Source organism: Tasmannia lanceolata, unplaced genomic scaffold (genome assembly GCF_043159265.1).
Source record: "Tasmannia lanceolata isolate RefF3 unplaced genomic scaffold, GAP_Taslan_0.1 ptg000012l, whole genome shotgun sequence".
Lineage (NCBI taxonomy): Eukaryota > Viridiplantae > Streptophyta > Magnoliopsida > Canellales > Winteraceae > Tasmannia > Tasmannia lanceolata.
Genome location: NW_027518689.1, coordinates 58,253,899 through 58,270,850, shown reverse-complemented (window position 1 = coordinate 58,270,850; position 16,952 = coordinate 58,253,899). Strand labels below are relative to the sequence as shown.

At 37.9% G+C, this 16,952-nt stretch overlaps 1 long non-coding RNA gene across 1 annotated transcript in view; it reads right to left on the bottom strand.

Annotated features, from left to right (window-relative positions):
- The window catches only part of LOC143887483 (uncharacterized), a 34,953-nt gene extending 18,336 nt beyond the window's left edge, over positions 1–16,617 (bottom strand). The window contains exon 1 of the long non-coding RNA XR_013254198.1: positions 16,402–16,617. This is a non-coding gene — a long non-coding RNA (uncharacterized LOC143887483). The remainder of the gene's footprint in view (positions 1–16,401) is intronic.
- Between the last annotated feature and the right edge of the window lie 335 nt (positions 16,618–16,952).

Below are 16,952 nucleotides of genomic sequence, written 5' to 3'. Positions count from 1 at the left end.
TGTTGTTTTGTGAAACGCGCCATATCCTGGCCAGCCTGGGACAACCAGATTTTTGTCGTTTTATGAACGCGCCATATCATGGCCAGCCTGGGACGACCAGATTTTTATCGTTTTATGCATGCGCCATTTCCTGGCCGGCTGAGACAACCAGATTTTTGTTGTTTTGTGCAACGAGCCATATTCTGGCCGGCCTGCCGGCCTCGGACGACCGAATTTTTATCGTTTTGTGAAACGCGTCATATCCTGGTCGGCTTGAGACGACCAGATTTTTGTCATTTTATGCACATGCCATATCCTGGCCGGCTTGAGACGACCAGATTTTTGTCGTTTTGTGCAACGAACCATATCCTGGCCGGCCTTGGACGACCAGATTTTTGTCGTTTTGTGAAACGCGCCATATCCTGGCCGGCTTGAGACGACCAGATTTTTGTCGTTTTATGCACGCGCCATATCCTGGCCGGCCTGGGATGACCAGATTTTTGTCGTTTTATGAACGCGCCATATCCTGGACGGCCTGGGACGACCAAATTTTTGTCGTTTTATGCACGCGCCATATCGTGGCCGGCTTGAGATGACCAGATTTTTGTCGTTTTGTGCAACGAGCCATATCCTAGCCGGCTTTAGACGCCATATCAAAGACTTGGACAATTTTCCATACACATGTTGTACACATATACATACAAAGTACATACATACACTATACACGTATGTATTATACGTATCCCTGTACGTATACATACGCGTCGCCTCGCGTTGTGTACCCTGCTTCATTAATGAGGGACACGTGGCGACCCTTGGCTCGCGAATGTGAACCGCCTCAAGCCTCCAAGGCTATAAGAAGCGGTAAGTTACCCATTCACTCTTCACTTTTCACTTTTACTTTCCCTCTGCCTCGCTTTTGTTCTGCCTATTCGGGTTTGTGATTAGCTTTGTGGTCGTGGTCGTTACTGAATTAGGAGCCTTTTTCTTCGAACCGGTAATCTTCTTTTTAGTGCGTCTTTCCTTTATTTGACTTTCTCCCTCTTTTTTTGTGCTCTTGATGTCCAGTAGTAGTTCTAGTTCTGAGTTGGACTCTAGATTGTCCTTAGGGGAATCCGCCTCTGCTAGCAGTTCAGGGTCAAGTTCGTCGGAGAGGACCAAATCTAATCCGACCAAGGTGCCCGGCCTGTACATGGCAGGGCATAGGGTGAGTGTAGTTGCCCTTGATGAGCTCGTGGATAGTGGGGATGAGGTGATTTTAGACTCAAACACCACCCCAGTCCGAGCAGATAGCCCTTACCGAGCAGAGGTGAGTGAGGGGAGTTATATTGCCGAGGCGTCCACCTCTTTCATTCCGGGGCGGGCTGCAGAGGTTATAGCTGAGGCTCGGATGGATGCCAATCCTCTGTACAATATTCAGGCCCTTTATGAGGAGAACATCCTTGATGAGTCCAAACTAGGAGAGATTAGGGATAGGTATTGCATTCCTGAGCGGTTCAGGTTGAGAGCGGCAATAGAGGGAGATAGGGCTAGCAACGACACTACCGATGTTTGTGTTTACGAGGAGGCCCTAAGGGCCGGACTTAGGTTCCCCCTACCCCCCCTTTTTTGCTGAGGTTCTCCGATATTAGGCCTGGCCCCAGCTCAGGTTGCGCCGAGCTCATGGAGGACGCTGGTCGGCTTTATGTACCTAGTCTGATGTCGTCTCCAAAGAAACTTGTCCATACCACTGTTCCGTATGTGCGTGCATTTGAAGAGGCATAAGGACGGAGGTTGGATCTATATCAGCCAGAGTCCTGAGGTGAAGATGATCATTGGCATCCCAACCGCCATACATAATTGGAAAAACAAGTTCCTCTATGTCGAGGACAGCCTACCAGGCCATGGCCGGTTCCTTTAAAATGGCCCACCACCGACACGTTTGTGCTAAGTCGCAAGCCGCTCCTAGAGGGCGAGGATAAGCTCACGTTTGCCCAAATATGTGAGGAGCTGCATCGAGAGGGTTGATTCATTGTGCGGAGTTCTCTAGCGAAGAGATCCTGGTCGGGCTCAGCATTAGTACTGCAACCCGGGCACGTAGGTGACTTTAGGCTAGCCTTATTCCTGAGATTTTTTTTTCTTTCGTCGTTACTGACGCCGGTTTTATTCCTGGTGAATTTCAGAGTTACAGAAGCAGTCCGCACTGGAGAAGGTGAGACAGAATGCCTTTGGTAGGGGCCAGAAAAGGAAGGCCCTCGAAACTTCCAGTCCGTTACCAGTCCAGGACACGACGCCCAAAGGGAATAAACCAACGGTGAAGATCATCGGCGCTTATGGCTGGGGAGCCGGATCTGGCCAGAATGTGGTCCTTGGCGTTGCTTCTCCCTCTACACGGCCCGGGGACAACGTTTTTCGCCCCAACTGGGGCGTTCAGAAGAACGACACCGGCCTAGGAGATAGCCGGGTCGCCAGAGAGATTATCACCAAGGGCTTGCTGAAGGAGGACAAGCTCAAGGTTATGAACGAGCCTCCGGGCACGGCCAAGGAGACTATGTTCTCTTCAATCTACCAGGTACTGATTTTAGTTTGGCTCCTACTTGTGCGCTGCATGTCCTGTTATTCATATCCTTTCCTTTTATTCGCAGATCGGATGTTACTATAATGACATCTGAGAGAAGAGCCGGGGCTTTTCCACAATGATTACCCAATCTGAGGCTGAAATCGGCAAGCTAAAGCAGGAAGTCGAGGAGCTGAAAAGTTCCATTGATGAGAGGGATCAGGAGATCAGGAGGCTAAACGGTGAAATGGCCGCCCAAGGGGAGAAGGCCCTTGACGCCCTCAACAAGCAGAGAGAGAGGGCCCAAAAGAGGCAAAAGGAGGCCGTGCAAAAAAAGAAGACGAGCTCATCAACCTATCTACCGAGTCCTACAAGTTGGGATTCTCAGACTGCCTTGAGCAAGTCAAGGGGGCTAATCCAAATGTCATCCTGGACAGCATTATCCTGCCTGAGCCGGAGGCCGGGGGAGGGGACGAGCAGAGTGCCCTTCCAGTCGTGGATGCCCCGGAGACGAACGAGCCTCAGGTGAACGATAGTCGCAAGGATTCCTGATCTTTTTGTTTGGCTTGGCCCTCTGGGATAAATTCTTTTTGTTATGGCCCTCGGAGGCCCATTTTTTGTACATCTACCCATCTGGGCTTTCATGAATAGAGTGGTTATATTCTGTCATTTATTGCTTATGCTTGTGTCCATCTCGGCTTCAATTACACTAGTTAATTCTGGCTCTTCAGGCCACTGAAATAAAAAAGATTCAGTTTGTGGGCTTGGATCTTAGAGCAAAGGTTTTCCACCCTGTTTTGTTCCGACCAGAAGTGCCCTTCCGGTCTTACTGGAGATGAACCGAGGTGACCCAAGAGGCTTGTATCCAAGTTTATAGAACTTGGATTTTTATTGGAGGTTGGTTTTCTACCCTGGTTCGTTCCCGACCAGAAGTGCGCCTCCGGTCTTACTGGAGATGAACCGGGGTGACCCAATAGGCTTGTATCCGAGTTTATAGAACTCGAATTTTTATTGCTTGGTTTTCTACCCTGGTTCGTTCCCGACCAGAAGTGTGCCTCGGGTCTTACTGGAGACGAACCGGGGTGACCGAAGAGGCTTGTATTCATATAGAACTCGAACTTTTATCGTTTGATTTTCTACCCTGGTTCATTCCCGACCAGAAGTGCGCCTCCGGTCTTACTGGAGACGAACATGGGTGACCCAAGAGGCTTGTATCCGAGTTTGTAGAACTCAGATTTTTATTGTTTGGTTTTCTACCCTGGTTCATTCCTGACCAGAAGTGCACCTCCGGTCTTACTGGAGACGAACCGGGGTGACCCAAGAGGCTTGTATCCGAGTTTATAGAACTCGGATTTTTATTGTTTGGTTTTCTATCCTGGTTCGTTCCCGACCAGAAGTGCGCCTCCGGTCTTACTGGAGACGAAGCTGGGTGACCCAAGAGGCTTGTATAACCTGAGCGGAAAAACTCGGAGCTTGGAAAATCGGTAACCTTTTCATTTTCCAGAGATCCAAGCGTAATTACAATGGGATCCACTCCCGGGCCTTCGAAGGTGGTAGGCTATTGGTAGTATCTTCTAAGGTTTTTCGAGTTCCAGGCATGGGGCAGCAGGTGCTCGCCAAGTGTCTTCAGTTTGTAGCTTCCTGGGCGTATGATCTCTTTCACTCGGTACGGCCCCTCCCAGGTCGGGGAGAGTTTGCCTACCCTCTTTGGCTGAGAGACAGCAACCTTCCTCAGTACTAGATCGCCCGCGCGGTATTCTCTTGGGCGTATTTTCACGTCGTGGTAGTTGGATACTTTCTACTTGTAGGTCGCCACTCTGATACGGGATTTTTGTCGGATTTCTTCCAGCAAGTCTAAGTTCACATGGAGTCCGTCTCCTATGAGCTGTTCATTGAAGTTGGTGACTCTAGGAGATGGGACACCAACATCAACGGTAATTACTGCCTCAGTTCCGAAAGACAGGTTGAAGGGTGACTCCCCCGTCACGGCACGCGGGGTGGTACGATACACCCATAAGACATGGTAAAGTTCATCTGCCCACTGACCTGCTTTTTCATCCAATCTCTTCTTGATCCCCTGGAGCAGGATTCTGTTCGTAACTTCAGTCTGCCCATTCGTCTGAGGGTGCGCCACAGAAGTGAATCTTTGTTCGATTTTCAGATCCAAGCGCTTCACCCAAGGGAAATAAAAACAACGGATGCCCTTTCCACCGATCGAATAAAGAAGAAGATAAAAGCTTTGCCTCTATGTAGGCTACAATGCAAGTTAAAGCTCCAAGGATGCTCTCAAGAATAAACAAGTTTATGCCTAAACCAATCTCAAATGATTTTCTCAAATCAAGACACAAGAGGTTGTTGAGAGAAATTACCCAAAATTAGTTCACAAATGATTTTCTAGGGGTTTTTTAAGTTGGACAATGTTCATCTCTTGTTTTAGACCCATTAGATGGGTATATATGGTGTCCCAACTCAATATGACCGTTTGGGGGGCAAAACAGTCAAAACTTGGACAAATAATCAACTAGCTGTTGGACCACAACGGCTATATTTTTTTGAACAAAAACATTTCTCGGAGTTCCGAACAAATTCTTCGAGTTCCAAGAATTCAAACAGAGCTTTTAATTTTAGAACCTAGATCATTTCTCGGAGCTCCGAGAATAATTCTCGGAGTTCCGAGACTGGATTTCCAACAAACAGTGTCCCATTTGAAAAATTCATATCTCATTCGTTTCTCATTAGATTTCGATGTTCTTATACTCTACGGATATGAGAAAAATGAGAGCTATCTGTTAAAAATATTTTCAAAAATATTTGAAAATATTTTAAACAAGTTTTGATAGGATTTAGTTGCTGGTCCAGGTTGTTGCTTCGGAACTCTGTTTTGTTCATTCTTGTGTTGAATGTCATATGGGTCCCAACATGTTGGTAAACCACCATGGCTATTCACTTATCCATTTAAGTCCTTAAAGGGTGTGTTAGTCTCTTTGAAAAATATATTTTTAGGGGTTTAAACAATGTGCCTTGACAAGAGAAAATGCAAGAGAGATAGGAATACATTCTACCCTTTCTATCACCCTCTTGAACTCTTCTTTTGAGCTATGATCTTCTATGGTTGAGCTTCCATGCTTGACATCTTCAAGTTGTGGTACAAGCTCCTTGGTCCTCCAGCTTTGGCCTTCATGATCTTCTCTGTCTGTTCAATGCTTGATATGGATGATGTTGAGCTTCTCCTTGGTAGATCCTCTAAGGTGTGGTTTGTCCAAGAATGCTCTAGCTCCTTTATCCATTGGTTGGTTTATCTTCAAGCATAGGCCAACAAGGTGTGTGCTAGTATGATTTAACTTGTGTAGGACCAGTCTAAAGCACAACACTCAAGGCAAATGATCAGTCCATAAACGACTAATCAATTTGCGTTTGTTAATCATCAAAAGACGATGATTGAATGAACCCATGGGGAACCCTTGGGCTTACAATCTCCCCCTTTTTTATGATGACAAACCAAATTGATTAGATAGGTGGGAGGAACCTCTTATGAGGATTAGATAGACAGTTTAATCATTACTACTCCCCCTCAACATATGCATGAGTTATATTTAACAAGTTATAATACAAGAATGCATATGATAATGGATCTAATCAATTATACAAATTCCCCCATTTTGGCACTAGCAAAAAGGAAGGATTAAGCATTTAAGCACCATTACATAAAGCATCAAAGATATTCAATGAGAATATGATGCTCCCCCTAACTTCTTATCATGAGTTACCAATTAAAATCAAAGTATAATCCAAAGTATATATGGCATGATAAGAGACAATCAACATAGGAAATGAATAATCACAAAATAAATCAAGCCTATGTTGGCAAAACAAAGAGACATTTTAATTTTAGCACAAATTTTTAGGGTTATATATAAATCCAATATAAATCTACCCTATAACCCGTAATAGATTAGCAAGTTAAAGCTTATATTTTACTTATAATGAAAGAAAACAAGCAAGTGTATAGTTTAGCATGATAAGCCCCCTTTTGTTTTTAAAATTTCTATTAGAATCTTATCATGAGATGATGTGGAGTAATAGACTCATCATGATAAGCAAGAATATATATTTTCAAGTTAAAAATATTTTCTTAAATTGTTATGCAAATAAATGGGCATTTGATCCTAATATGGTTAACTATTAGGATATATGACATGACGGCTAGCTTTATCATGGACACAAGGATAGCCAAGTAAAAATACACATGATAAGCACTCAAATTCATAGAAACTAAGATTAGCAATTTTAGTTTACTCCTATGAATGTATATCTAGAAGAATATACAATTTTTAGCACTATTAGTTGGGATATATTTGAATGGACAATGTGAGCATCTCACAATGATCCATGTGAACATAAAAATAGCAAAGATTAGCTCTCCCCCTTAGTATTTGTCATTGGCCTTAGGTAAACTTAAGGTTTAAGGCATGACATGACATAATAGGCTAAAGATATGACAATGGAATACTTGGCCACCAAAACTTATTCTCGGAATAGATGACATCATATTAGATCATCCTAAGTCAAAAAGCCTAGAAGAATATGTCACTAAGACCTAGGCTATGGGCTTCTTGTCTTAAACTCTAAAACACACATAAAGCACAAGACAAGCCCGAACAACCCATGTGGAGCAATCATGCTCCAAATGAGAGTACTTATCATATGTGAGGTGATAACCATATTAGGAATCATATGATAAGTAACTAAGGACAAATTTACCTTTAAGCTTCCTCTTTGAAAATGAATCATGCAATGCATGAATCCAAAGGGATGTCCTTGCATAGACTCCAAAGGTTTTTGGATATATTTTCCAAAAGATATCAAGTTAAACTCAACCCTTGGGCTACAATGACACTTGCTCTCCAAGTGTCAGTTTATCATGATAAAATGATAGCCATAGTCTAGCTCATCATGATAAACAACCATAGCACAAAAAAATTTCAATCTTTGGCTCATGCTCCCCTAACTGTGATTTAATATTTTTCAAATTCACGCTTTACTTCCCTAAGTATGTAATATACATAACTAGCTAGGGAGATCACATATAAATGTATACCTATTCATGTTTGAGATGTTGGCACATGACCAATTTGTTAGATATTTTAATTAATGTGAATGTATCATCTCCCACTTAGAATCTAAGAAGGCTAAGGGTACCAATTGAGTGACTTTTAATATTAAGGTTTAACATCTCATATGTGTAGATATTATCAAACAATGGGTAATAACTATAGAATATGTATATACCAATTTGAGTTCAATTCTATAAGACTAAGACATAGTGAGAATGGTCAATAAAATACCATGTCTTAGAGAGACATCCATGATTCATGAAGGTGAGAGTATACCTTATGAGAAGATATGATCATCAAGGTTTCTATGGATAATCTACCATGTTTGGACACAAATGCATGACACATAATGTGCATGGTCCAAACATTACATCTACATCCACAACCACATGTAAAATGACAAGGCATTAGGCACAAGGTGCATAAGCCCATTAAAAACCAAAAATGTGTGGGAGGCACATGTTCCCATTACAATCTAATGTATACAACCACCTTACTGAATTTTAATTTTACTCAAGTGAGTAAATGCCCAAATATGATTCTAGATTTCTATGATATTTTCATTTCAAGTCATTCATTGAATCTAGATTCATGATTTAATTTTCCTATATAATATATATCTTTTTTATGAACTTAGGGAAAGATCTAAGGATTTTATAATATATATGTATCAAATAATGCAAACTACCTTGGACACATGTATTCCATTTATGAACTTTCATGACTACTTGAACAAAATACATATATCATATCTATACATATTAAGGTTCATCTTAGTCTTGAGATTATCCAATTAAAGCTCTTTGGAAATACACTAATTTTTAACCCATCTATGATTCTTTAGATTTGATGAAAATCATTAAGCTTGTAATAGAATGGGTTTTGATAGGAGAACTAGGTGCAAAGTAATAAACATGTTTGTTCACCTAAGGCACAAAAAGATGTCCAAGAAGGGATTTGAGTTGTTTTCTTATACATGACATTTAATACCTTAGTTTTGCTAGAAATGATATATTAGAACAATTCAAGTACATAATTATCTAGCAAGTGCCGTATTTGTCCAAAATAAAGTTTAAAGAATGATACTTTGGCATTTTCTCAAATTTTTATTCAAGTACAATTTCGATTGCCAAAAATTTTCATTTAAGTTCAAGTTTTTAAACCTATGGGTTTCATTTCTTTTGGTTTTGCTAGAATGATGTGATCATTTAACCTAACTCCTAGCAACTACCAAAAAAAAAGGTTTAAGTTTTGAAGATGTACTTGAAGCTTTAATTTGAACACATGGGCAAGAGGTGTGGTTGAATATTCTATAAGCACAATTTATGGTTTTCACATTGAATGCTTTATTGTGGTTGTCATGTGGATGAATGACATATTCTAAGTGCATGATGATTTTTAAGTATATGTGGGCACTTAAACTAGGAAACTCAAAATGATATTCAATTAGGCTCATCATATCAAAGTCTCAAATTAATTACATTTAAGCATATAGACTTTGAATTTTAAGGTGATATATAGATATATGTTAAGCAAATATGAGCATATGATATCTATATACACATGTTTTGAAAAGATTTTCAATTTTAGGCACAACATGTATTGATACAAAAAAAAATTAAACAAGAATAAGCACATTGTATCAACAAATATATTTTTAAATGATATTCAATTAAAGCACATCCCCTAATCTAAAATTAACATAATATAGATCATGTTAGGGGTTTTGGAACCCAAACCATCTTGGTTCCAAGCAAGTTTGTCCTAGGTGATAAGTCATTTTTAACCCAAACAAACTTACTACTTTTTACATGTTTAAATGTACATTTAAACTTGTAATGTCCAAATCTACCACAATAGTCACAAGATGCATAAGAGTAGGTAGATGGACGGGATGAACATGATGAATTACAAGAGTGATCATTATGGTAATTGAATTTTACATTCTCTTGTAACTTATGATTTTTCAACCTTAATGTTTCATTTTTTATTATCAAATCATTGATTTTCATTTTGTAGTTGATTGATTCAAGAGATGGAAACATTTTTATCTTTTCTTCTTCTTCTTTAAGGAGTTGGTTTTCTTCTCTTAGTGATACAATAGTTTCACTTAATTCAATACAATTATTTTTAAGCATTTCATTTTCTTCACTAAGATGTGCATGATCTTTTTCTACTTCCCTAAACTCCTTATTAATACTAGCTAAATTATTTTTCAAGTTTGAATTCTTAGCTAGTTGATCCTCAAGTTTCTTATTCAAATCTTGAAAAGCACAATGTAGTTCTTCAAATGTGAAATCAATATTTTTCAATGCATTTTCATTAGACTTCTCAATTATTCCATTTAAGCATAGGATTTCACTTTGACAAGATTTTTCAAGTTTGTTTAAAATCTCTTTAGCATTAGTACATGAGGATGCATTCTCATAAATGTGTGGTGGTAATGCACAACATGTTGCAATTAGGGCTTTTGTATTTAGTAAAGATAATTTTTTATTATATTCATTTAATCCTTTAGATTTAGCATTTAAAATAAATCCATTTTCAATTATCTTTACCATATCTTTATCTAGACCTTTTAAGTATGTCTTTATATGGATCAACCATGATCCATAATCCGAACCATCCAAAATAGGTAATCTAGATCCCATCTTTTAAGTAGCCAAAAAAAATTTAATCTTTTAACTCTTAACCGGTTAGGGTCTTAATCAAGAGCCCAAGCTTTGATACCAATTGAAATCCAAGTAGTGACTTAGTTTGGCAACCTAGAGGGGGGTGAATAGGATATTTATAAAACCTTTACCTTTTAAAAACTTTTCCTAAGATTTCACCCAAGACTTATCTATTGTTTAATTAAGTTTGAAATAGTTGAAGTTAAACAATATTACAAATTAATATAAGTTCAAAATCCTTGTTGATTAGCAAACTTAATTAGGTAATTTTAATAGCCTAGTTAGCAAGGTTAAGATATTTAGGTTGATTATCAATGCTAACTACTGTGGACCCCGATCCGAGAGAGGCGGGGACGAGCCCCCACACGCTAGTCTCAGGATCATCCACGTAAATGGAGAGCTCTACCAAGGAACTCTCGAAAGAAGTGCCTCTCACAGTACGAGTGACGATATAAGGTGAGATACCTCTCGATTCGGGGACTAGCCCAGATTCGAGGCGTACCTTAAACAAAGAAGAATCGTCATCCAAGGAAATGGGCCCTAGATCCCATACTATGCTCTGTTGCAACGGATAACCAGAGATATAAAAGAAGGTTCGTGCCTGGTTACGAATTTGGAAGGTCCGAAGAGCACCTCATCCGCCCAAGTGCAAACACCTGGTCTCTTATGCCATTTACTTATTGATTTTGAAGAGTTTTGGGCGAAAGTCATATGAAATGAGAACGAATATCTCCGAGAAGGCGTCTATCTAATCATGCATGTCTCAGAGATGATTAATAAACATACATAAAAGAAACGAAAGAAGTGTCACCTGAGAATAACTAGGTTATGAGTGTCATACCTAATTGGTGTCTAAGTTCTGGTGTACAAACACATGCATGCTACAGCTAAAGGTATAGGATATGTACATGAAAGTAAGAAAACACAGCAAAACAACTCTATACATGACTGAACAAGACAAATCATAAAACTCTAATGCAGGACTTGACTCAGACCAAGATGGCCATCCATCCCAGCTGCTCTACGTATCCCGGCCTTGGGAAGAATCGGAGTCAACGTAGTTCGATGACCTATTCTAAACTCCAATGCCTAACCATCTAGAACCGCTATCCTAGACTCGATTGATTTTTAAAGCTTTTTTGTACAATTGCTTAAGTTCATGTGAATTGTAATTTTTAGGACTCTCTATATACCCTAACTAATGCAAGTTGATTAGCCTTAAGCTAATGCAAGTGGGCCCTATATCCTATGTGTATCTAGACTGTTCAACCTAATGAAAATCATGGGCTGACTATATGCTTCCTAGTCTAGCCATCGGTTCGACTAAATTTCTAACCAATCGACTTAAGGCCTCCTAACTCTAAGGACACTCACACGACAGGACACACCATATCAATACAAATCAGGACAGCCTCCTAATTCTAAACACCCTAAACAGCTAGGACAAACTCCTAATTCTAGGGGAAGATCTTTTTCGAATAAAATGTTTATTTTGAAAGGTTTGGCTGACTTGGGATGTGGATCGCAAGCTGCACTACGTACCCTGTGGAAAGGGATCAAGCCAACGTAGTTCGGAACTGAATTTCCCAACTACTCCTAATGACTCAAGATTTTTAAGATTTTTAGTTTTTAGATGCTTTTTTGGAATTTTTGACACAAGATGACATAATCCTATCATCATAAGGGCAGGACTGACTCCTGATATCCCGCAAAGGTTGGACAGCATCCTATGCTTTGCGGGGGAATGAACAGAATAACAACTCTGCAAGGGTTGGACAGCATCCTATACCTTGCAAGAACTGGATGAAAATCACATGATTTGATGAGAGGTTGGACAGAATCATAACCCCTATGATGATAGGACTGACTCCTGAAAGAATGACTGACTCTTCAGCTAAGGACAGACTCGTATTCTAAAAGACTGACTCTCAAACAAATGACTCTAAGAGATGTGCTAATGAGACATGGCATGTCTCCTAGGGATAGACTCACTAATGAGACAAAGCTTGTCTCTAAAGGATAGAACATTCTCTGTATGAGACATAGCCTGTCTCTCTAAATGGGTATGACTATCTGCTGAGACGTAACTTGTCTCCCTAAAGGGTAGGCTCAAGATATCTCTTTCATTGCCCTTGCAATGAAAGAGGGGATCTAATATCTAGGGGACACATATCTAAAAGACTAGGCAAGTCTTTTAAATAAAAGAGGGGAGTACTACTTGGCCTGAGCAAGTCCCCTAAGAATGGGCTTGGGCTAACTCGCCTTTGCAATGATAAAATGATCTAATCTAAAAAGGCCTACTCTAATTGAATTAACTGAGCCAACGTATCGAATGAAAGGCACCAATAATATAATAAATTGAAATCATGCCTGCATAGGTAACAGACATAAGTCATATGTAATTAGTCAAGCTCTACTAACAATCTCTATCTAATAATATAACTTGAAATGTTGAAAGAATGAGACAAAAAAGAATATCTACAAGGTACATAACCTTGGAATAAGCCTTAGAATAAGCCAAGCTAAAGAAAATTATTCTCATTAAACTAATTTCAACAAATTATTTCTCTCTTTTGATTAAAGAGGCTTTGAGAATTATAACTACCTATACAATAGAAAAATAAGATGGGTTTGCGGAATTCTCAAGTCATAATAGAGTCAGTATCAACAGCTTCTCTTTTATGGCCTTTAGGATTTATCCTAAATTTGCCCAAGACTTCCCCAAAGATCTAATGGCAAATAGAATTTTTCACCACAAATAATAGCAACAGATTATAAAACCTGAATTAACCCCAAACAGCACTATTAATATATAAAAAAAAACTAAAGAAAGAGAGAAATGTATATTACTAAAACAATAGTGGAATAAAGGCTGTCATTATCAAAATAGAGAAGTGGCTGCCATTATCAAAAGAGTGTGGGGTATTATTATAAAGATGAGGGGACTGACATCTTTCCAATAATTGCACATAAAGTTCGTGGGATGAGTTAAGGAAAAACAACAGGAAAACCACCACATGGCAATAATAGCATTATTGACAAAAACCAAAACCTGCAGCAAATGAGAAAACTTCCCATAATGAAGTAGTTTCAGTATAATTAGCATCAACTGATATAGTAAAACTCAAAATTTTCCAGTAAATAATACCAATGAGCCCACAAATGCTCAGACACATTCTAAAAAAAAATGAAGTCATGAAGTATAATCATATTCCAATAGTAAACATTGGACTCTAAAAAAAAGTCTCATAAAAAGAAATGTAAGTGCTATCTAATTTTAATGAAAACAACTATTTCTAGACTTTAACAAACGCTATACAATGCGAACATCATTAAGACAGACTCATATCTGAACATGTAATTCTTTTCTTAAAAAAAATGACATTTAGTTTGTTAAAAAAAATCAATTCTCATCTATAATGCTTGAAATGGACCAAGGGATGGGGGCTATCATGACTTGGCAACTAAAGAAAAGGCTGAATTATACAAGCGGTGTTGTAAACTGTTATATAAAAAAAATTGAACCATACTAGTGATAAAGTAAACTGTTATGAGGAAAACTGAACCACACAAGTGGTGATACAGACAGTTAAGAGGAAAAACTGAACCATACAAATAACAGTGTAAACTCTTATGGAGAAAACTAAACCATACAAGTGACAGTGTAAACTGTTATGAGTGAAACCAAACCATACAAGTGAGAGTGTAAACTGTTATGAGTAAAACTGAACCATACAAGTAGTGATACAAACAGTTAAGAGGAAAACTGAAACATACAAGTGATGATACAAACAGTTAAGAGGAAAACTGAAACATACAAGTGACAGTGTAACTGTTATGAGTAAAACTGAACCACACAAGTAGTGATACAAACAGTTAAGAGGAAAACTGAAACATACAAGTGATGATACAAACAGTTAAGAGGAAAACTGAAACATACAAGTGACAGTATAAACTGTTATGGGGAAAACTGAACCATACAAGTGAAAGTGTAAATGCTAATAGAGTGGGCTAAACTTTATACCTGTTGGTGTAAACACTCAAGGGATGGACAAAACTATATGCACTTGCTAATAGATGCATAGCTAGACTGTGAATATAGAAGTACTAATTTTATGAGCACACAGAAAATGAACTTGACCGTATCTGGATAGATTGATTTCAAAACAGATGAGCATACAAAATATGAGCTGGACTGTGAATAAAAGTAGTGATTCTATAAATTCACAGAACATGACCTGGACTACCAATGAATGTGCTGATTTCATAAGCACTCATACTAGGAATTGAACTTTGTGTAACCCGTAGTGTTAAAGGTGAAGATGAAAACTGATTTTAGATAATTTGTAGTGTTACAAGTGAAGTGAAGAACCAACTTTGGGCAACTTGTAGTGCCACAGGTGATGCAAGAAACAGAACTGGTGTAACCATATTATATTATATGCATGACCCGAATTTTTCTCTAGTTACTGAAACATTGCCAAAGTAATAAATGCCAACAGGAAAGATCAGTTATAATGTGAGCATTAAACATATCCCAATAAACTGAATAAGTACCAGTACAAGTATACCGTAAACACTTAATGATAAGCTACTATAAATAATCTATAATAAAATAATTCAATGAACCTTTAACTATTGATTTCTTCAATAAAATCCTCAAGGCAATGCATTTGACAGATAATAGCAAAGATTATTAAATGCACTGCATTCAAATCACTAAATTATATCATAGAGTACTCATTAAAAATAATTCATTAGGTAGCAAAAATAAGAGAGTCTTTAACTGAGCACAATTACAGTTTTTAGCAAAGATTATTCATTGGATTTGAGAAGTAAAGAAGAATCACATTACAGCTACTAACACATATACGCATATTCACACACATATAAACCTGCACATACATATACGCAGTCATGTACAAGACCACACACACACACACACACACACACACACACACACACACACACACATATATATATATACATATATATATATATATATATATATATATATATATATATCAGACACATTTTAAAGGTCTATCTCTACCATCAAAATTACAATTTATGAACTGGCCACAACTCAAAAGATGATTACTAACGAATTTCAAATGGAGATGATAAATCTGTACAGATCTTACATCCAGTCTCATTATGAACACAAGCAAGCAAATAAAAAGAAATTGAATTATAAAACACTATGCACAAAACTTGAAATCTGAATTTCGAGAGATAAATTGAAAGAAACTTAGAGATCACTGAACTTAGAATCTATTTTAAATCTGAATCACTTGACGAATTTTAAATGCTCAAAATCCAAATCAAATCTTCTCGAATCAGTCCAAACATCAAACATATGAAAAAAAAAAGTTTAAGCCTACAAACACTTGAAGAGTTTTTCTTGATCTACATACAATCATAATGATTCAAAATTGCATAACTTCTCTGAGACTAAAAAAAATGATTCCAATCAGATGAAGCTGATCGTCCACATTATCAACAGAATTATATTAAAGAGGATAATAAAAAAAAAACTTTCAATTATCACTTTGCAAATCTTTATCAAAGAAATTTTAAATTCATTTTTGTAATCTTGTTGAGGCTAAAGGAAATCATAAGACAAACAGAGGCTCAAAAGATTCAAGAGAAAACTTAAGATTAAGCAAAGAAACAAATTAACAAAAATACCCGAAGAATACTTTTTCAATTAACAGGATCTCCTCCAAACAATTATGCTAAGCTCGAAATCAATGATTCATTCGCCAATAGAATCATAAATCAGATCAAAACTCCTTCATATTTCTTAGATCTAAGAGTTTTCAAATGACTTTTTTCTTTTTTTTTCTTTTTTTTTTAAAAAAAATCTGAGTATTATAACATCTCACTAAAGCTATATGGAAAATTAAAACAATCTTAATTCCAACCTATCATCTTTTCCAAACAACGATTCCACAAAGATCAAAATCATTAACTGCAAATAATCTTTCATACATTCTCATGTACAGAGATCTATGCTAACACAAATTTATCAGCATATTCAACATCATTAACAAGAGATTTGAACATTGAAATGAATTTTTTTAGGAAAAATGTCTACCTGAACCAATATTGTGAAGAACTGTCACTCTTTTAAGAGAAGATCCACACCTATGCGATTTAGCTTCTTCTTTAAAATTCCAGCCTTGATGTGCTCTTAAACTTGAATTTCAGATAAAAAACTCCTCCAACAGATCTTTAATCGGAGGAAAAGAGATAGGCCGGAGAAGAAGGAATTTAGACCGGATAGATCAAGCTAAGAAGTTAGGGTTTCAGCTCCCTCATCTCCTCTCTCTGCTAGGATGTGTAGCCGGAGCTAAGGCCGAAGAAGATGAGATGATCAGAAAATCGGAGAAGAAATGGCAGAATAGAACTAGGGTTTCGCATGAGATCTACTTCTTCTCTCTAGTTTTCTCACTCTCTCTCTCTCTCTAAAAAAGGAAAACGAAAAAATTCTAGATCTGAAAATGAGGGATTAAATTGCTTTTTATAGGTGATTTGAGATATTGATAAAGGCACTCCAAATTTGATGGGTGCGCGGTTGCACGAAAAGAAACCACGAAAAGCTGATGGGCGCACGACTGAATCGTGTCTTTTTTCAGATTTGGATCT